Source organism: Parus major, chromosome 1A (genome assembly GCF_001522545.3).
Source record: "Parus major isolate Abel chromosome 1A, Parus_major1.1, whole genome shotgun sequence".
Classification (NCBI taxonomy): domain Eukaryota; kingdom Metazoa; phylum Chordata; class Aves; order Passeriformes; family Paridae; genus Parus; species Parus major.
In genome coordinates this window covers 53,752,916-53,775,612 of record NC_031773.1, presented here as the reverse complement: position 1 = coordinate 53,775,612, position 22,697 = coordinate 53,752,916, and the positions used below count along the sequence as shown (strand labels likewise).

At 47.0% G+C, this 22,697-nt stretch overlaps 1 protein-coding gene and 1 long non-coding RNA gene across 5 annotated transcripts in view; both read right to left on the bottom strand.

Moving 5' to 3' along the window:
- The window catches only part of HIPK2 (homeodomain interacting protein kinase 2), a 131,863-nt gene that overhangs the window by 107,202 nt on the left and 1,964 nt on the right, over positions 1-22,697 (bottom strand). The gene's annotated exons all lie outside the window — the stretch shown is intronic.
- Positions 915-22,667, bottom strand: LOC107204477. The gene is made up of 2 exons (XR_004497404.1): positions 22,346-22,667; positions 915-1,228 (listed from the first exon to the last, which is right to left on the bottom strand). It is a non-coding gene; the product is annotated as an uncharacterized LOC107204477 (long non-coding RNA).

The window sequence follows — 22,697 nt, the reverse complement described above, 5'->3', positions numbered from 1 at the left end:
AGCCTATTTACAGCTGCAAATCAAGAACACAAGGCTTAGGAAAACTCAGCTTTAAGGCTGCCTGTGCAACCTTCGACCCTCTTTCTTGCCCATGTGCCATGGCAGAGCTGTTAATCACATAATCACAGGCTATTTTTCCACGGGACCTTGGCCTCACCCAGTGCAGCAGGATCTGGGGTGCTCACCTACTGAGAACCCAGTTACTATTTCATCTTCTCCGCGCTGTTGAAGGTGTGGCCTCGAGCCTTGTTTACTGCGTACCTGCCACACTCTGTTCTGCAGACAGAATTAGTAATTTACTCATGGACCTTCCTACAGTACATATCATTAGAGTAACTGAATGTTTCACAAGCATAAAAGAATGTATTTTCACACTGTCCTTAAAGTAAGACATTGTATTATCCATATGTCATGGGCAGGGAAGCAGTGCACAGGGAGATTAATGTGAAAAGCTTCCACTAATTTTAAATGCTTATTTGAAACACTTAAGTACAAGTCCTTCAGAGATATGTTTTGGCAGTTGAGGCTGTGGTGACAACCATCTTTTTGGGCTGATGCTCTTGGAGATAGCAGAACTGGTATCCCTGACATTGATACCATTCACGTTTTATTGGGTTGTTAATGTTGCGGCTTGCTTTCTTATTTATTTGTACATTCGTTATATTTAACATGCATAAAAAAAATTCAAGAGAGGTATAAAAGAGCTGTTTTCTTCTGAGGCAGGTAGCTGGGATGGAAAATTTCTGCCCAGACAGTTTAAGTTTAGTAAAGTTGTGAACAACTGAAAATGAAGGTCTTAAAATAGGGAAGCTGTTGGATGGCCTCAATAGCAGGTCATTGCCGTAACATACACTTTTCTTTCTCTTCTTGGTTGTTGAAGAAGCAGATGTTACACTAACAGAATCAAGTCAAACTGAAACACAAACTGTAGCTAGAACTTTATTTTATATCCTGGTTCTGTTCAGATAAACAAGATCAATTTATTTTTGACTTTAACGCATAACAAAGTCTTGTTACTCAATTCCAAACAGGGACTTTTGCTTAGAGCATAAGCCCCACCTTTCCTCCTGTTCTCTCGGAAAGAGAAAGCAAGTGTCAGGCACTGCAGGCATCACTGGTCATAAGCTGGATATAGGACAGGCAGATGGACAATACTCAGAGGTAGTGAATCTTACATTGGCATAAACTGATCCTTCCCCTGATTATTTGCAGGGAGATTCACAAATTCCTATAAGGAAAAAAACAGAAAAACAAACAAAAAAAAACCCATCTGAAAATTTCAGGCGGTGATTTTATCTGTGCCAACACCAGGAAAGAAAGACAGACAGACAAAAAGACAGACGGTGGGGGGGTGGGAATAATTCAACTAACTGCTGGTGCCAGCCTTCTTCAGAGCAATGAAGTAATTTTAGAGACACTTCTGTAGGAGCGTAAAATCTAACCTTGCAACTGTGCACAGGACTCGGGACACACAGACACGCACAGACACACAGACAAAGAGGACACTGGACAACAGTGTGGGAGCTGGCAGAACTGGTTCCTCCATCACCTCAGGAACATGCAAGGACAACCTCAGGATAACTCCTGACAACTCCTCCTTGCCACCCAAGCTGTATTCCTGGCAAATGGTGTTACTAACAGCTCCTTCCCCTGACATATACCATACCCACATAGAGAGGAACACAGACACAATTTCTCTGTCCTGCACTGAAAACTCTCACCATATATCCCTGCTTTTGAGCTAGTCATGTCTCCTGACTGCACTAACTTTGACTAATTTAGTATTTTTAATTACAGAGGGATTTACAGCACTGCACTACAGCGCTCTTTTTTATTATACCCACTGTTTCTGCTGAATCTGAGTGCACTCTACATACAAAGTTGCACATTAGGCAAATTACACTGCACATTAAGTAAATCTCTCTCTAGAAATAGGATTAGATGGAGAGGCAAATCTTCCTCATTCCTAGTGCATAAATTAATATCTACAAAATCAATATAAAGTAAGAGCTTCATATCAATTCATGAAAAAAAAATAGTTAAAACATACTCCACAATCAAACAAATTTATGTAGGAGATGCATTTTTCTTCTCCTATTTTGCTTAATAAATAAAACAGCTGGTCTGAGGAATCAGGTCAATCAGTGTCTGGAAAAAGCCCCATTAAAGCTGCTATATAACCTAGTTTCTCAAGCTGCATGAGACATCCTAATACTGGAGAGGCAGAAGTCCATGCAGAGACAGCACGGAAGGCTCAGCTTCTGGCCCTTCAGGGTTATGGAGGATGTTTATCACAGAAGTCAGCAGTAAGTGAGGTATCTTGCAAAGATCTAAGGAGATAGGCTCTGAAGGACCACAACAAAGACAACATGATGCATCCAGACCTATATATAAAATAGAGCTAGTAATCTTGAGCACCTAAGTTCATATCATCCAACATAAGGAGATGGTAAAGGTCCAGATCTTCACATGTGTTCAGATCCCCTCAAAGCTAGCCTAGCCCTGCTGCCACAGTGGGTGATAACACCTCTTCTCATGGCACTCCACAGCTACATGGTTCCATCCCTCCCATGTCACGTGGGAGGGCGAATCCGGCAGTGCCCAAAGCTGTGGGTGTGTTTTGCGGGCACAGAGCCTATTCCAGTGCAGGCAAAAACCCCACAGCATCAGCCCTCCTCCTCCTGCACAACACAGCACACAACACGCAACGCCCAGGCCTTCCTCACCTCAGAAAAAGTAGCCCTTCCTATATTCAATAGGTTTGAAAATATTTTGCCAAGGGTATCACAATCCACATCCTATAGAGATAAAAATGGAAGCAGAAGAAAGTAAAGTGACTTGCTCAGGCTTGAAGAGCAAGGCAGCATCAGAACTGGGAAATGAAACCTACCGGCCCACAAACCTAGGTTTTAGCTTCTTAAATAAGGATTCTCTTTCCTCATTAAAAACTAAAAATGGGAAGTGAGGGAGGAATATTCTGTAGACAGAATGAACTTCGCCCTCAGAGGACTAATGACCTGATATACTTTTTTTTCTCTTCTCACCTCCATTTCCCCTGCTAAAGTTCCAGTAACTTCAAGGACTATCCTTCCTTGGTCTGCTTTAACCTAGTGTGTCAGCTCAGCATCCTTTTCCCAACCACCTGAAGCCAGAGACCATCCTTCCAAGAGAGGAGATTACCTTCTTGCTTTCAGCCTCTCTGGACATCCTTGCAACATCCTGGACTGGGACTACTCTGCTTTCTGCGTCGTGCTGAGGGACACCTAAGTCCTATCCACTCATCCCAGCCTGTAGTACGTGGCAGCCCAAAAGGGTACCCTGGAGGTAAAACCTGGTTGTTCTCTATTAATTTTTCATTTCAAGAATGGCTCCAGGGAAAGGAGGGAGATATAGGTCAGGGACTTTGGGGGCTGATTAGTAACTCTGTACATCTTCCTTCCTTTTTTTCCCCCCCTCAATTTTTTTTTCTCTTCCAAATTCAGAAACAGAGGGTTTTCCCTCCGTATTTCTCATTTACTCATTGAGCATCATCCGCATTAGTCAGCAAACTCCTGCTATTTCCTCACAAGCCCCTGACACTTGCAGAGTGACTAACCCTCTCTCCACACACTTTGGTTCTAATAGTTGCATCAGGCTTTTTTTTTCCTCAAGAAAAATGGATCTCAGTATCGCACACGCGCAGTTCTCCCTGTGGTCACTGTAAGGGCGACAGGTAAGCTCCCGCTGCCAGGAGGCCATAAACACCACCATTTGTCATACAAAGGGCCAAAGAGACAGGAGGTGATGGCAAGGCCTGCCTTCAGGTCACTTCGTACCTCACCATTGCAGTGTCCCTCAAATTAGGAAGAAGGTAGCTCCTGCCCCAAGCACGGGCATGTGGAGACCACAATGGAGGAAGCCTGAAGCCACCTGGCTTCTCTTCCCAGCCCTGCCACCACCTGGTCTGTCAGGGGACACTGCCTTTGCATTAGCCTTTCCTTCCCAGGACCAAGAGCCTCTGCCCCCGTTATGGTGCCTGGTGCCTGACATGATGTGCAGGAGGCCTCAGCTGGGCTGCTGAGGCATGAACACGGGGTGAGTGAAAACACAGCTCCTCGTGACTCAAAGCCACCTCATCAGAGGATGACAGAAGGCTCCTTCTGGCCAGGTGGGCTTGCACAAGCTGCCCACCCTCAGCCACACTCACAGAAGACCTCGCACACAGCTCATGCTCACGTAGGCGTACCCACAGACCTGCCCACACTGTGCTCTCAGTGCTGCGCTCCAGCACACAGCAAGTTTGTTCTGTCCACCTTTCCAGGGTGATGCCAAGAGCACACAAACCACTACTGCTTATGCACAACATGCAAAGAGCATGTCTTGCCCCCAAGGCAAGGCCATGCCCTCAGGCGATGGTAGGTGCTACCTGCTTCCACCCACACAGGAACAGTCCACATCCAGAGCAGAGCCCATCAATAAGGATCAGTGGGAAGGCTGGTGAACTTGGTACTGGAGAAGTTTATTCCCCATTTAACCTTGATGCCCTCACCCCAGCACCCACCCCGTTCCCGCCACCCTTACCTCCGTCCCCATTGTAGGAGAGCCTTCTGCATTGCTGTGTAGGGAGGCATGAAAATAAACCACCGGCTCCAGTGCCACACTCCCTCCTGGCAGATCTGTTTCTCTCTTCTTAACTGTTTCCAAGTGCCTGGCTGTTTTATAATCCCCAGTGAGCATTCCCTTAACTCCTTCCTCACTGAGTCCTTCCACTCTCCCTCGCTCCCTCTCTTGTAAAAGGCAGAAAAATCCAAGGCGAGGTAGGGGGTAGAGAAAGCAAAGGAGGGGGCCTGAATCAAAGAGGGAACATCTGAATCAAAGAAGGAACATCTGAATCAAACTGCACATATTAGTCATTTCCCCAGCCTTCTCTTACACAGACAGACTGACTCTCCTGTTAATGTATTTTTTATTTTTTTTTTTTTCCCACGGACATTTGTGTATGTTAGAAACTTCTTTGCTAATCTCCTCCTGCTTTTTCATACCAGGAGGTCATATGCTCCTGCTGGTAGCATGACTTTAAATCACATAGCAGCTTGCCCTTTGGGGTCTGAACAGAAATCACTGTCTTAGATCACAAGTAAATATGAGCTGATGGCTTCAAGCCCAGTGTCACCACCACCCCACTTAAGCATATTGCAAAATTCAAGAATCAAATGCAGGTATCGCTTCCCAGTGCAAAGGACTTAATCACGGCAAGGGCTGTGAGAGGGCCACGCAGAGCAGCTCGGGCAGAGGAGCACATCCTGTTTCCAAGACGTGGGACTGCAACTGCCCTCAAGTGACCTGTCGAGGGCCACACATGCTATGGGTGCTAAAGGCTGTGCGCTGCGTGTGTGCTTGCGTGCATGGCAGTGAGTGCAGATGGTGGGGGAGGGAGTCACTTGGCCTGAGACATTTTGGGAGACACACAGGTCATGGCTACACTTGGATAACCACAAGGTAGCGCAGGTCACTGTGTGCCAGGGTGTGCTGGCAGCACGGTCTGGAGTAGGACAAGTACAGCAACCCAGCAGCTTTGGATTTCATAACCACCATACGTGCAAAGCAACATCACACAACACTCCGCTGTTTACACTGCCCTTGTGAGTGCATGAATAAAGAAGATGGAGGAAAAAAGCATTGGCTTTCATGTGTCCTCTCTCAGATGGGAACATGACACCTGAAGTTGGCTGCTGCTCTTCCTCAAACCTAGGGCTGCTTCTTCCAGCATCTTGAGGTTACCCCTGGCAGCTTCCACTCAAAAGTTTACCAAGGTATCTTTTTCCCTGACAAAAATAGTTATTCTGTCACACAAGGCTGGGCCACAAGGCTTTTAAAATCAGTTCTGCTGATGTTGAAAGGAAGCAGCTTGCTGTGCAGAGGAGTGGTAGAGTTAATAGCAGTAGGATCAGCACAAGCTCTTACCCTGCCATCTGCCTTCAGCTCAGCCAGGCCTTCTGCTGAACAGCCAGTGTGGGCTGGGACCACTGGAGTGATCAGCAACTCACTGACATGAAAGACTGCCTGGGTCAGTCGATTAAGAATAAGATTACAAGCACAGGAATCCTGTATAGTGTTGGTACTGACTCAGTTCAAGGATTTCATGGGGCTATTTAAGCCCAGTTTTCCAAAGAGGTCTTTTATTTTGCACAGGTGGGTGTCTGTGTGACAGCTTAAACAAACCCCATGAATTGATGACTCCAGAAACAGGGGTCATCTCTGAAACTGCCATGCTTTCTTCTTTGGTCACCCCCACTAGAAAACAGGGATAAATAACACTTAACTGTCTCACTCCCCTGGAATGCTGAAGTCCTTTGCACTTACAGAGCTCTGGAGGAAACACAGGAAAGCCCACCAGAATGGACAGGGATGACTCTCACAACTGTGGGTCACAGATCCCTCTCATCCTGCCTTGTGGACTTCTTTTAAGTGCTGGCCACTGCCAACAGGCCCTGACAAAGGCTGCTCGGCTCTGCTCCTGCACATTCAGATTGACAGCTGCCTCAAGAGTTCTCCCTCTTTTTTAATAATAGAAGAGTCACTTAAGGCCTGTGGATGACCTGAAAGTACCAAACTGCTGACCCACAATCGAAGTCTGAACCTTCCAGCACAACCATGAAGAGCAGGGCTCCATCCCTTTGAGGGACGGGGAGGGCAAAACAATTCTGTAGGCCCATAACAGAATACTGAGATTCCTCCCTGATGTCATATAATTCTGTGGTAGTACCCTACAGCAATTAAAAGGACTGCTGCAGCTGATCTCCAAACCCAGGAGGAGACAGGTGGAGGGAGCAGCAAAAGGGCGTTGGTCTGGAAGGAAGATGGGGAAGATGGGGGATCTGGGATGAGTGAGGGCACAACCTGCCTGCTCTGAAAGCAAAAAGAACAGAGAGGCCCCTCCTTTCACAGATGGGGGAGGAAAAAAGCAAGATGAGTGAAAAGCCTGGACTTAATCATGAAAAACAATAGCTCATCATTTATTTTCATATCCTCTCACTAATGCTGGCATAATGCTAACAGTGGAATTTTTATGGCATGCATGTCATGCCTGCAAATACCAAGTGAATTACTTCTCAGCGAGGCTATGGGCTATGGCACTGAGCAGCACATTCGTTACAAACGACTGGATGATGAACGACAGTTCCCAAATTCCTCCTTCACAATGCTACTTGCATTAGTTGTAATTTAATGAGTGTGAGAGAGAGAGAGAGAGAGAGAGAGGGAGAGAGAGAGAGAAAGTTTTGGCTCAAACCACAGAAATAATACTGCCTGCTGCTGCTTCCCACTGGGTCTTGTATTAACTCACACCACCTCCACCTCCTACTTCTCTACCTCCTCCCTTTTCACACCTATCCTCAGGTGCTAAAAGTCGTGTCATGAAACCCATCAGCATGGCAAGAGAGCATGCAGAAGCCCCCAAGCACACACATTCCTTCTGGCTAAAAGGTGGGAGAGAACACAAAGCTCTCCCTCCTCTCTGCCAACAGTCACACGCAGGCTGGGGTGGTTCCTACAGCAGACAGACTCTGTGTAGACAAACCACCAACTCTCCTTTGGTTCCTTCCTCCTAGGGAGCCAGAGCAGGTGAAAGACACTGACCTGGCAGTTCTGGAAACAGTGCATGACCCACATTGGTGAGGAGCTCCCACCACACACTCTTGCTAAGCACGGTCCTCCTGCCTCCCCAGAGGCAGCCACAGCAGGGTAGCCCAGCCTCATCCTCACCTTGCAGGCTGTCTTAGCTGGTTTGTTGCCCTTTTAAACAATTTTGAGATTTGGTACACATCAATGTGAACAAAACCTTTGCTAGGGGGTAAGGCCTTCAGCAGTGTAAATGTGCCATCATTGGTGGCCCCAGTGAACACGGCAATCATGGCCATGCTGTCTCCTCCTGACCTCTTGGGTAGATCTTCAGCTTCTTCAGGGCATAAATCAAGCCCCTTTTCTTCACTCCGTGGACCTTGACACAAAAAGAACAGCCACAGCAGCAGGGGCATTTGCAGGTCTCTGCCCTGGAAGGACCCTGACTGGCCAGTGTCACCTCCCACTCCTGTGGCAACCTTGCAACAGAGCCTGTACCCCTTCACCTGACAGGACATTAATCCATCAAATGACCCTGCACATAAGGTTCACACCTGAAACAAGACCCACTGTGTGGGGTCTCATACACTGGGTCAGAAGAAAGCTGAGAGGTCTAATCTGAGCAGCATACTTACAAGTAAGATTCTGCAAACATCACTACTACTCTCCTGGTGTATCCAGTCTCTTCAGTGATTCCCACTGACAGAGCCTAAATGACAACCATCCACGGATTCCTACCCAGTGGAGCATCCAGAATACTCCTTATCCCTTCTGTGCCAAATGTAATTTAAAGGCCCCCCCTCCCACATTTTGCAGTGTTTTCAAAAAAACCAAATCCAAACAAAATTTACATGTTTCTGAAACAAAGGCATAAGCAGGGGAAGGGAAAATGCCCTTAAGGATTGGAACCAAATGTGTTTGTGCAAATGAGACCCAGGATTTACAGTTACCTTCCAGCCTCCAGCAAGTGCTACAATCTTAGCTTTGACTTAAAAACAATCTGTTTTCTTGTGCAGGTTGCAAAACACCAGTGATATTTTCTCTGATCTACTGGCCAAAGTCCCACAGCCCTGGCTGGGAGAGGAAGGTGGACACAATGTCACAGGACACTCCCAGGGACATGTGTAGACACAGGTCTGTATGGACACAGAGATGTACATTTGTGCTTCCCAGCAATTCAGCAGGCACAATGCTGGGGGCTACCAACTTCAGAAACTATCTGGACACAGATCTGCCCCTTGTCAAAATTCCCCTCCCAAGTCCACTCTGTGGCTTTCTTAAAACTATGATTGTGCTTTGAGCAGTGACTGGGCTCTGAAATAAATGAAGACATGCCTTGCTGAAGTGACCCTAAGTGAAAGCAACAATACTTGGCACAAATAAATAAACAAGCACCACAGCTGCAAATCAAAAAGGATGAAACAGTGAGCCTCATCAGCCTGTTGTAACTAACCTTGTGCTGGTCAGCTCACCCACTCCAGCAGCATGGGGAGCCATGCATCCCCCAAGGGGCACCAGGTAGAAGGGGTCCCTTTTCAGACCCCCAGTAAGTGTGGGGAGAAGGGGAGACCAGCATGAAAGGGAAGTGGAGGGGCTCCTGTGACAGAGGCCCACCACAATGGCTGTGTGGCCTTTAGGAGCCTGGCAGAGGGGTGCTGTAACCTGCTAACAGCCTGCAAAGAGAAGCAGTGACCAGTCTGGGGTGACGAAAAGCAGTTATCAGGGGCAGAACTATAGGGATGAACATACCTAGACAGATGGAGACCTGCTGGACTGCCAGAACAGGCCTGTTACTGCAACAGCTTCTTTGGGCATACAGTCCAAGCCACAGCGGTCGGAACTGCCAGCCATGATTTATCACATTTGCTGTTTAAAACCCAACCAAATCCAACACGTCTGCTGGAACCAAGAAGTTCAGCTGAAGGTTCCTGGCCCTGCTGGGGAGGCAGAGGCTGTCCTACTCCTTGGTTCCCCTCCTGATAGGCTGTTGTGGCTCAGGAAGGGTGGAACTCAGACACAGCACTCAGTGTCACACTTCAGCTCCCTTTAAGCCTTCAAATTAGGGCTTACACGGGGCTTAAGTGCAGCCCGTCCCAACACAGGGTTGGATTTCACAGCTCTCATGTGCTGCTGGGTTGCCACCTCCCACTGAAAAGGGGATGAGTTCCCTGCAGGCTGCCTGGCAGGCAGACCATCCACCCAGATATCCTGAGCAGGGGATGGGGAGCACTTGATCCCCACACCCTTCCCACATCCCTGGAGGGTAAAACAGGAGGGCTGAGATCACTAGGACAGGCTCCTGCTTCTCCTGCCTCGGCTAGCCAAATAACTCCCAATATCCATCTTTTCAGCAAGCATTTCATGGTTACCTCTGTGATCAAGCCTGTGCTCTTCTTCCTCCACATCTCTGCCGGGCCTCAGGGTGACCAGAGAGTCACCACCCTTCCAGCCCACGGGCTGGGATGCCTGACAGGCAGCATTCAGGTCCCACATAAAGTCACCATGTTCTTGAGACATGGCACGCTACATCCTTGGCCATGAACACCTCAGGTGCGCTGGTCACCTTCCAACAAGGACAGCTGACTATGACAGGGCTGGGCTGGGGAGAGGGCGGCACAGGGGAAGAAGGTGCCAGGAACAGGAGAAAGGACACAAAATACACCAGGAGAATAAAAGCCCCATCCCCTTCACAAGCCCTGCAATAGCAAGAAGGCAAGAATGACAGGAGTACCAACCACAACAAAACCCAAATGAAAAACTGTGACCAGCAACTTGCTCCAGTGCTGCCATATAACAGCTGTGGCTAGGAAACACTTCCTAGCTCACCATCAGTGCTGCCACAAGCATCTGTTTTATTGTACATGCTATCAAAAGCATCAGGCATCCCCACCTGAAATCATGCCCTCTCCTGCCATTCACTCACATCCCACCTTCTTTTTATTCCCTCACACTTTATTTTCTACAGGGACCAGCTTGTTGGCAGGAGTGTCAGTGTCTGTCTGCAACAGGGCATGGCAAGGGAAAGCAGACATCTCCTCGTAAAGCATCCTCTTCCTGAAACCCCTTCAACCCTTCCTGGCTGAGAGGAAATGCAAGGATTGGTAATGACTCAAGTGCTCCTCTGGGAAACAGCAGTGATTTTAGAGGAACATGAAATAACTTTTAAGCCAAGCCTAGTCCTGAAAAGGGGAACTCCACACTCTGTAGCTTGAGCTCACAGCTGAGCATGAACAAAGCCGGAATTCAGGGCCCACCAGCAGAGATACTGGAAAAGACACAGCTACTTTACTGAGGTAGTCTCACCTACATTAGATACAGTAAACACATCTGAAGCGATACAGGTTCCCCAGGGGATTCTACATTTGCATATGCACCCCAGTCACATCCCACCACTGGCTAAAGTCTCAGATAACTGAGGATACAGAGACAGACTTGAGACACATTAGCAGAGCTGAAGACGTATCCAAGAACTGGTCCAGTTGGGCCACCAACACCTGGCACTGGGAGAAGATGCATAAAAGATGCCTGCCATGCAGCTGCTCTGGATCAGGATAGAGATGAGCTGGTGGATGTGGATTACAGATCATTCTTCGTCAGAATGTTTTGAATGATTTTGAACTTTTCTCAAGCATGGATTTCTAGTAACCCTTTTGTTCAGCCTGAAAAGTCACATTGCTTGAAAAGAAATCTCTTCCTGCCTTTTAAAGGCAGAGTGGCAGTGTCCCCTCCTGAACACACTGTGATTTACAGTCTTCCACACACACTGGAAACACAACCCCTTATGCAGAGACTGCAGACAGCACTCCTGCCAACACATACACTGTCACAGCATCGCTCCACATAAACACCCTGCATTCACCTTGTTTATATTTCCCCCTGTACAGGCTGTGACAGCTCACAAACACACACAAAGCCTAATTTATGTTTATAATAAATCTCCTCTCTTCTTTCACTGCAGTGGAAAAGAGCCCTGCTACAAATACAGATTGTTATAAAAATGGTGTAACAGCTCTAAGGAGAATCAGGCCCATGTTGTCTTCCGTAGATAAAGGGGAAGGAGCCACACCAAACACATGTGTACACTCCTACACGTGCCTACAAACATGGAAGGAGTCCCACATACACACATGTACACACAGACACTCTCCCACCTGTGCTCTCACATCCACTGCTCAATAACAGCACCTGCTGTCCCTTCTGACTCGCACGTGCTTGCAGGCAGCACCGACTTTTGCAAGGTGCACTTTCATTACACAGGTGCTCACAGCCTCAGATAAGTGACAGGAAAATGACACTGCAAGAGAAGTACTGTCATCACCAGGGGGATATGCTTGTGTCTGGGTCTCACATGTCCTTTTCAGGTGGTGCAGCTATTTTAAAATGGGGGTTGCAACCTGTTTCTTATCTCCACTTGCTAAATACACATATATTCTGCTGTTGAAAGAATGAAGAGCGGGAGTTAGGTGGGAAGGCAGGTTTCAGGTGATGCCACTGATTGTGCTAGAAGAGATGAAGAAATTTTTTTATTGTAGTTATAAAAAAAATGTGATTCCCCGGTTTCTTTGTAGATTTGGAGGATTTATGAGGTCTTGAGTTTCTCCATGCTATCCACAAACTGGCTGTAGCCAAGAGTTGTCCTTTTGTTTTAATTAGGTTTCAGAGAAAAGGTTGTGATCTCTCTTTTCTCCACAAAGGACCTTGTTGCCACCTCCCTAGCCTCCATCACCCTGAAGCCTGATTGTGGCAGTGCATTCCCCACAGGACAATGCTGCCAGCCTCTTCTGAAGCTGGGCCTAGTGTGCTGTGGGGGTGCTTGCAGGGGAAGCACACCCAACCAGTCCTCTGTGGTCTCCACTGGCTCCCAATAAGCTTCCATCAAAGTGACCTAACTATTAATTCCTGTCAAGGTCTTGTGTGCTCACGTGCCTTCTGTACAGCTCTAACTTCTTATGGCCTTGCAGAGTTTGAGTGACTCCAGCAATTTGTGTGACCTGCCACCTTCTCTCCATACTGCCAACATAAACTCAACCAAAAACTTCACTCTGCATCACCACCAAGCACACCAGCAGCCTGCCCAGCTACCAGACAGTTCCTGTGCACTGACATATTGGGAGCTGGAGGATGGGCATCACCTAATCCCAGCACTGCTCTGCTGCTGACCCAGGACTTGTCGTGCGGTGAATTCCAGTAATGGAGAGAGCACCATTACACGCTGCCCAAGCTAACTGTATTGCCAAGGTAAGCACACATTACCTGGCACTGCTGTGCTCAGATCCCTCCACTCCACTCCTCCCTGGGGCACCACAGGGCCTCAAGGTGGGATCAATTCTGTTTGTCAATGTTAAGGAGCTCAAGTGTGTCACCAGAGATTTTCAACTTAGAGACGACTCCACTCCAGGTATTTTAAAGAATAGTAATGGCTGTTTAACTCCCTGGAAATTCTGCCACAAGGGGAAGATTAAAGGTTGCACACACACGCAGAGCTATGAGGATATCAAAGACTGTTTTCTTGGAAATTTTTCTCCACCTTTTGAAGTCAAACATCTAAATAGGAAAGTAGCAATGATGGCTGGAAATTACCACTATTTGGAGGTAAACCAGAGACCTGCTGAAAATACTTGCCAAGCTATGTGGAATTTGTCAACACTAAATGCTGCCTAGGAGAAAATAAAATGCCATGTATTTTAGCTGGACATTCTCCTCCTCCAGCCTACTACTTTGTGCAAACAGCCTTACTACCACCATACATATGGAGCAACATGGGCACTCCCCCTTCTGCAATCCTGCTGCTGTCAGCTCCAGACAGAGGGACAGCCCAAAGCCATGGAAGAACTAGGCAGATGGTCAAAAAACAGCCCACGACCCACTCCTGGCACAGCTCTTCCACAAACATCACTGTGAAAAGCTAACCCTGGGATGAGTCTCGGACCACTCTCTGGGCAGGCTGAAGCAGTCCAGAGATCACAGCCCCCCCAGTATCCTTCTGGGTACTTGTCCCTCTTCTCCCCGTGCCATCTCAGGCTGATTTGAGCACCTATCACACCCATTCTCAAATACAGATTATGTGCTCTCTGGGGCAATGCCATGTCACAGTTGTCTGTCTTTTGGAAAATCTGCAGCACAGAGATCCTTGACTTCGGATCCCAGCTGCTAGTGGCTGTGAATAATTGGTAATTAAAGTAAAAGTGAAGCCATACCAGGGGATTGTTGTGCCTCTAAGTTTTCTCCAGGCTACTCTCAAGAGACACAGGAGAGCTACCAGAGGTAAAAAAATAAATCTCAGCCTACTAGGTTTACACAGAAACCATAAAAAATATGCGCCTGTATTGTTCTGACCTCCAGATCTTTTTTCCCTTCACATTTTCCTAACCTTTAAAAGGCATATAAGATAAACAGAGAAGAAGCTAGGCAGACAACATCCTTGGAAGAGAGGTAGGAATATAATCAAGCCCTCAGACACACGCACACAAACACCATAATTTATCTCTTCCTCCTCCTGTTTGATATTATCCTCTGTTCTAGTATCATAATCTGTTGCTATGGAAACAGCTATGATGTCACTACAAGAGGTTTATGGATGCCTTGAACAGGAAGGAAAGGTACAAGATGATGGGAGAGGAAAAAAAAACCCACCTACAAACAGCTGCTGAGCAGGAGATGTTCCAGGAATGGCAAGTGTTAACCAGGGAAAGATAAATACATTGATGGTACTGGAGTTGTTGCAGACAAGAGCAGAATATAAACCACACTTTAAAAATAAAGAATGCTTACAAATTTTGCCTACAAGTAAAAATATTCTGGGCAAGCTAAAGGACCTTCCTGAAAAAAACAAACTTTCTTTGGAATGTTCAGCAAGTTTTCTGGGGCTGAACATTCTCTGAGTATTGCTGGTAAAGTCCAAGTCTCCACCAAGCCCCTCCATCATCTGCTCTAACATTCCCTCTCGAAGTGTAACACCCCATCAATGCAGCTAATAGTTAGGGAGCTTTCTGGCTATCCCCCAGCCTGTGTATGCCTCTACAACCTGTAGCTAGAAAAAAACCTCATGTCTTCAAGCAAAAATAAACAGAACCATAAAATCCCTTATGCTGAAAATGACCTCTAAGATCAATGAGACCAGCTGTTAACCAAACACTGCTGAGTGCACAACTGTGTCCCCTAGCACCACATCTATATGTCTTTTAAATACCTCCAGAGATGGGGACTCCACCACTTCCCTGGGCAGCCTGTTCCAGTGCTTGACAAACCTTTTCCATAAGGAAATTTTTCATAACATCCAATCTATACTTTCCCTGGTACAACTTGAGGCAGTTTCCTCTTGTCTTGTCACTTGTTACCTGTGTAAAGAGGCTGCCCCCACCTCAGTACAGCCTCCTTTCAGGTGGTTGTAGAGAAAGACAAGGCATCCCCTGAGCCTCCTTTTCTGCATGCTAAACAAACCCATCTCCCTCAGCTGCTTCTCCTAAGTCTTGTGCACAAGATGCTTCAGCAACTTAGCTGCCCTTGTCTGGACATGGACCAGCACTTCAGTGTCTTTCCTGTAAGAATTTCTTGCTCCTGTGCCTTTAAGATTTCTTTCTTGGAGAACATCCAGCCGTCCTGGACTCCTTTGTCCCTCAGGACTGGCCCAATGGACTCTATCAATCTGTCTCCTATACAGGCCAGAGTCTGCCCTGTTCAGAAGCCCAAGGTAGCCCTTCTGCTGAGCCCCCTCCTTACTTCTTGGGAATTGAAAACCAATCACTGTACCCAAAACAGCCTCCAAACAGCACATCACCCACAGGTCCTTCACTGTTCGCATAACTCAGGCCCAGCAGGGAGCCTTCCTTTGCTGGCTCACTCACCAGCTGTGTCAGGAAGTTATCTTCCACATACTCCAGGAACCTCCTAGCCTGTTTCCTCTCTGCTGCTTCCTCTCTGTGCAAAGACATACTGAATCCACTGGATCACATCCAGTAGCAAATAAACACTCCGACCCCAAACTATAAGCAAAAAAAGAGCTCTTCTTGCTGTCTTCACCCACGAGAAAGACCACAACCTTACAGACTCCCTGCCAAACATACTGACATACCTGACTTGCTACTAGAGGGAACAGCATGCTGAGCCTAACACACTTGAGATGTGCCAGGCCTCCGGGCCATGCACATCCATGTGCAGGAAGATGCACATGTCGTCCTCACCCATAAGCTCAGGTGATGATGGCTGAGTCTCCATCCTCCTGCCTTTTCTGGCCACCCTGACTGAAGTTGAGAGTAGAGCAGACACGATGACAGTGAGGGTGGGGCAGTCACATATGTCCTTAAAGACATCATGTGCAGGGGAGGAGGAAGGAGGATGGCACATCAAATTTGTCCTGCACAGACACTGTTGTCATGGGGAAAGCAGCGGCAGAGAAGGAGGAAACCACAAGGATCTCAGGTCAATGAAAAGTGCTGGTGTTTTAGATAATCTCTGTCCCATCAGTTTCCCGAGCATGGTAAGTGGGATGCCAGATTTTAAGTGAATGCCACAGCATCAGTTTTGCCTCTGGTGTCAGCTCCAGATGGGGAATCCCCAGACAGATTCTCTGTTCTGCCTGTGAGCATTAGGATATAGGTAGTGTCTCTTATCCTCACTCACCTTCCCTTCCAAAGATGTTAAGAGACAACTGCAGGGGAAAAAAAACCTGGGAGAGACTGAAGTCTGAAGAGAGTGGGAGAGACAGAAGTCAGTAGGGGCAACTGCAGAAACAGTCCAAGATGAGATCTTCAGCATTTCACTTAGTCTTCCATTCCTGCCAGCTTTGGCTGTGACAGCCTCAGCCCCTGAAGTTCTCAGGGATCATCTCCCCCTCTTCTCTTACAGTTTACTTGCCCTCATCTTTGATCCCCACCTGTCTCTCTCATCCTCTTCTCTCTTGTTCCTGACCTACTGACTTACTCCTTCTCAATCTTCAGCCCACCCTTTCCTTTCCCAGAGGAATCTCTGTCACAAATGTTGTGGAAAACCCACACATCATGATTTTCTTTCCTGAAAGTGTCCTGACAAATTGTATGATGCACCCTCCTGTGTCTGCATCTATAGGAAATTCAAATCCTTTGGGGTGGTAACTATCTACCCCTTCATGCCAATGTCATGCCTAGTACAGTAAGGTTCTGCTTTTGCTTGGCACAGCAAATACAACTCTTATTAGGAACACCTCGAAAGCACCAAAGGAGAGTAAAAGAATAGGTATAAAAACAATGCCAAGTGTTGTGTGTGTGTTCCAGTTTCTATTTTGTGGGCAAGGCTCTCCTCCTGGTTTTTATGAAACCATTTGTTCTCTTCTGCACTTTATATTTGGGACTGCAGAATTGACAACGAAACTTATCTCGGTGAAGAAACAGAGATTGTCCTTTTTAAATTGGCAGGTGACACCACTCAGGATTGCAAAATCAGGGGAATTAGATAAGAATTCTAAACAATCATGACAAATTGAAGGGTACAGGATGACATTCAAATGGGACAGATACAAAAATCACACAGATAGGAAAGTCTGTCTCCACACACACAGGATAGAAAGAGGCTCATGAGACATCAGACGTCTTGGATAGAAGTGTATGAGCCACAGCACATCACAAGCTGCACAGAGATGAACAATGTTACTGTGCAAAACTTAAACCAAATAGGAGCACTGACTGTAACAGACAAGAAGGGACACTTCTACTCTTCTTGGCCAGCACAGGACAAATACAGCACTGTGCTCTAGCAGTGCCATTCAAGAGAGAGATGAATTAGCTGAAGGGAGCACAGAGAACCAGGAGAATGGTCAGAGCTGAAGGGGAAAAGATACAAGAGAAAGAGATGAAGTATGTGTTTGAGATATGATTTTGCCTAAGGAACACAAAGGAGAGACATGACAAAGACAAAGGAATAGTTTTCCTACACCCACAGTTAAAAGGACAATGAATCAGAGCAAGCAAAGCAGAGAGGAATTACAGAGGGGAAAAAATCTTTTCAGTGACAAAGCAAAGGGCAACAGTAACTGCCTGGACACGCTGTGGACTGTCCATACATGAGGAATATGCTGGGCAAACCTGTTAAGGAACATGCTGGACAGGCATTTGATATTTTGCCTTGAAATACTTTTTAAAATCTTTCCTTTGCCTATTTCCTATGATTTAAATGATTTTGGTGAGAGGTAGGTTTCTTTGGCATTTCAGCATAGCCCAGAGCCCAACCTGTCAGCCTCTAGCATCAAAGGAGATGTTAGCCTGCAGGGTTCTGCCAGGTAACACCATTTTTCCAGGTCTTGCTAGCACCTTTATAGATTAAAATCTATAAAGGACAGAGAAGGCAGCTGCCCTTCATAGTTTCCCAAGTATCTTTGGCAAATACCAATGCCTTGTGGGATGACCTTTCCCACTTTTCAGGGAAGGAGCTGTATGTGACTGCTCTTACTTTGTCCTTCCAGAGACAGATGTCAGCACATGCCCTGGAAGGTGAGCAGGACAGAGAACAACATGTAAATAGAGTGAGCTTCAGCTTCTCCAAACCTATGTCCCATTCAGAGGTGAGCTTCAGCTTCTCCAAACCTATGCCCCATTCAGAGGTGATGCTGAATAAAAAAACAGGGGAGCAAATTATGGCATCCTTTACCCAGCATGGAACTCCCTCTCCCCTCCAGAACATGACACAGACAGGCTAATGCTCATCAGGTGGAGACACTGCTTCCCCTTGTGGAGCTCCTTGGGTTTCAGTGACACTGTTGCTCACCTGTATCAGAATCTAGCTCAGGAGCAGCTCAAGGGGTTTACTTCTCCAAGAAGGTTCACTTCCCTTCCTCTGGCTATTCTGCACACGTCTGGTGAGTAAGCAGAAGGCTGTTCCTTGGCATCATTCTGTCAGTGGCCTGACCAGACAGCCACTCTTTACATAGCACCTTGAACATATACAGCATTGTATAAATACACACTATTACAGCAATAAATCCTAATGGTACAGACAGCTTTTTAATTTAGTCCTGACGCTGAATTTTCCCAGCTATTTTGAGATGTGGCAATGTCTTTGCCACACGGAGACAGAGGCTGCTCCTCCACTCACATGTGTGGGCAAGTCCTAGTAGAAGTATTTTTGCCATCAAAATTACCCAATTCTAAAGGCTACCTGAATTCAGGAGTGGTCCCAAAATAGAGGCCCTTGTGCTTTCCGGAGGATGGACCTCAGTTTGCTGACATGGCCAAATGAGGGAGTATTCAGGGGCACTCCATGCTGTAAATGAGAGGTAGCAGCAACATGCCTCTAACCCTTCCTGCATGACAAACAAATTGCTAAATGCCGTGTCTGGAGTGAAATTATCATCTGTGTTTATTTTCAAAAGAAAAGGTGAATTCTGTACTGCTAGGGGAAATAATTTCAAAAGAGAAGGTTTCCTGTTAATTACCTTGGTCCACGTTAGGGTATGTAAACAGCTCAAGGAACAACCTTTTCTCTAAATAATGTTTAATTCCCACTTCTTGTTATCGACCAGCTATCCTTCCAAAAGTAAGAGAAAGACCTATAAAAAATATTTCACATTCAGAGGGCAGAGATTTCCTAGTAAGGATGAGGAAACAACCTCATTTTATAAATGGAGTGATTAAGCTATAGAGGCCATGAGTCAGAAAGGTACTTCAGCGTGTGGCCAGCTTTAAAGACATAAACAATCCTAATGAAGTCAGCAGCACTGTCTGTGAGCTTAAATTTAGGCACAGACCTGAAAATATCTCCTTAAATTGGGATCAGAGGGGGAAAAGAGTGGAACCTTGAAAAAAAGCCCCAACAAACCAGCCTTAGCCTACCTGTTCACTAAAGACACAGGGATGGGGACACCATAATATCTTGTAAGCCCACCACTGAATGCCTTTGCAAACTCTTCCCATGGGCAGCACTATCCCTTGAGTCCTCCAGCTAGAAGAAGCTGTCTCATCTGCCTCATACTGGTGTCTTCATCTGGTCTGAGCAAAAGGTGACTGCACCTCCCTTGACCTCACCATCTGGCAGGACAGCTCTAACACCATCACCTGGGACCCACTTGGTGAGGCCCACAATCAGGACAGGGATAAATTTCCAGGCCCAGGTCACCATCCTATCATGATTTGACTTCCCAACTGTCCTCCTGACCAAATATTCACACATTTTTACACACCACTGCTGTGATGTGGCCAAAATCGGGCCTTATTCATTTAGCCACATAAGTCCATTATCTATCTCCAAATACCCAGTCAAATTTCCCAGGGCTGAGCTATGTTCAAAAGCCTCACAGGCATCAAGGAGGTCTCTAGGCTGTTCCCCATCAGTAGAAGAACCTACACTGAACAAGGAGCAGAGGCAACTCTTATCCCAAATGAAACCAAATTGAGTGGTCTCAAACCACCCTGTAAAACTGGGAAGTAAATAACAACTGCTGAGCAAATGGGGAAACCCAGTGATGGAAAAATGAAAATTATTTCTCTTTCCAGGCCAGCTGAGGTGTCCAACTGAAGCCAACTGGGTCTTTCCCCATCTGTTACAGCCACAAAGAGGAATGCACTGCACAGAGTCCAAGGACTAACAACTGAGGTGAGTAACTGAGCTTGCCTCTTTCCCGGCTCACCCCAGCCCCATGTCCCATCAATGCTCTCCCCCCTTCTGAAAATAAAACAGCATTTTTTACCCATTACATAGCAAACTTGTTTAATCACTAGACAGCAGCATGATAAGAACAATAATTTTAACTGGAGGGAGCTTCCTGTTATCCTGGTTATAGCCATACCCTAAGCAAATAAAAAGTTAGGCTTTTGGTCCCAGCACTGACATAGCCTAAGTTCTGGTTATTATTTCATAAATAGGAGTCATCTCTGAGTTATCAGCTCCCTGCATGAACTCTGGGGTAAAGACCTTGACTCTGGCTCATGGGGGCCATGTCCCTGATGAGCAAGTTTTGTGTGCTTTGGTGGTATTTGAGGATGCATTCAAAACCCAGCAGGCCTGGCCTGTTTCTAGCATTAAATGGGATCTGATCCACCACAAGTACAGGGTCAGATTTTCCGGCTTTCCCAGCCCCGTGTGTGACAAGGATAGCGTGCAGGCAGGTCCCTGCCTGTGCTCAGCTCTAGCAGCCGCACCGGTGGTGAGGTGCAATTTACAAATATTACCCAGATTAATTCCATGAGCCACCCACATAGAAAACTACCGATGTGGCTGCTAAAAATACACCCTGAATTGCAACAAAGTTGTCAAGAATAAGTAAGAAGCAAAGCAAAGAGGAACAAAACCAAAACAGAGGTAATCACTGTTTAGAAAATAAAGGTTAATACATATAAATACCTCTCTTTACACAACTGTGAAGGATGCCAGGTATGAGACACCAGGGAAATCACTGGAGACACCTGTCCTAGGCAAAAATCCACCCACAGCCTGTGATATCTGGCAGATCCCCTCTTAAATTGGGGTCTCCCTTGGATTATAGAGCGTGGCTTTGTTCTCTGCACAGTAGGAAATGTCACAATGAGTGCACAAGTGAGGATAACATCGCCTAGAGGAGGGTCCAGAGAATCAGGTCCTTGCCTGGCTTAAGCCATTCACCTCCTCTGAAGCCAGTACAGCCTCTGCTGATGAAGCCACATCTCTGGTGCTCAGAAGCCTGGCAGCCACTAGTTTGCCCCAACTCTGGAGTAGAGACCATGTAGAATTACACCTGATGAGGTCTGCTTTGAAACTCAACTCATTTCCTTGTACAGCTCACAAACGAAACTAAAAACCAGGTCAAACATTGCGCAGCAGTGTTACTTCTGTTTTGTTTCACTTGTTAAGATTTTTATGTCCCTCATTTTACTGCTAAGCTCTCCACCACCCAGAGAAAAAAAAAAAAAAAAAAAAAAAAGAAAAGGATGAGTAAAAACCCAGGAGAGGAGAAGACAAGAGCAAAACCTCCAAATTCTTTAAAACAAATGGGAAAATTCTCCTGGCACAGTGTGTGTGGGAGAGGATTTCAAGCCAGATATTCACTTATTTATCATGCCTTGCCTATTAATATCAGGTGAGGCACCATTCTGCTTCCCAGAACTGGTATTTAAGCCAGCTGCTCTGCACAAACACACACCACCCTCACCTGCACATCAAGAACACTGGGTGACTATCTGCGTGTGTGCTATGTTATCACTCACTTAAATTTCTACTGGAACCACTTCATAAGGCCTTTGAGGTGTCACATTTCCTCCCAGGGTGCTTTTTCTGTCAAAGAGCCTATGTTCTGAAATCGGTACGGCGGGGATACGGTTTCACCTCCCCTCGCCTGCCTTGCGGTGGTGGCGGTGGGCGTGCATGTGTGCCAGCCGAGACGGCTCGGCCAAGGGCAGGAGCAGAGCTGTGCCTGCCCGTCGCAGTGCTGATCCGAGCCCTCGGTTCCTGGGCTCTCCTCAGTGGCCTGACTGGACCTGATGCTCCAGAGGAGGGCTACAGACCGACCTGCTTTACGCACATAACGTGAGGCTCGCAGGGGAGGATGGCAGACCTTGCCTCCCTCCAAGGAGGAAATTGCATCCCCTGCGATAAATAAGTTTTTATCTACGCACTGCGATATTGCAGGGAATTCTGAGGACCTCTCATGGCAACTAGGAGGCGAAAAACAATCATTAACCCCTCCTCCACTTCCCTCGAAGCCATTCAGCAGCAATTTAACCCGCAAGCATACCGCAACACAACAGAGATAAAACAATTTCTATCAGCCTTTACGCTATCTCCGGCTCCTGCCATTTAGGATATTCACCTATTTTGAGGCTTAAGGCATGCTGCAGAGCCTGGCCGCAGACCCCTCCGTATCTGCTGCGATGAATTTGTTTCTACGGGTCACTTTCAGGGTATTTTTCCCCATCTGCTCTCTTTTTCCAGTCAGGCAGAAGCAGGGGCGCCGCTGAAGTTAGGATGCTCTAAGGAACCGCTAAACTTCCACCGCACGCTCCGGTGCAGCACCGCCGCCCCCTCCCCAGGAAGAAGCCGGCGCCCTGCTCGCCCCGGCAGTGGCCGAGGCCTCTTCTCCTCTCCTCTTTCCTCCCCTCCGCTGCCCTGCCCGGCTCCGGGGAGGCGGCCGTGCCGGCGCTCGCCCACTGCGGCGCGCCGGG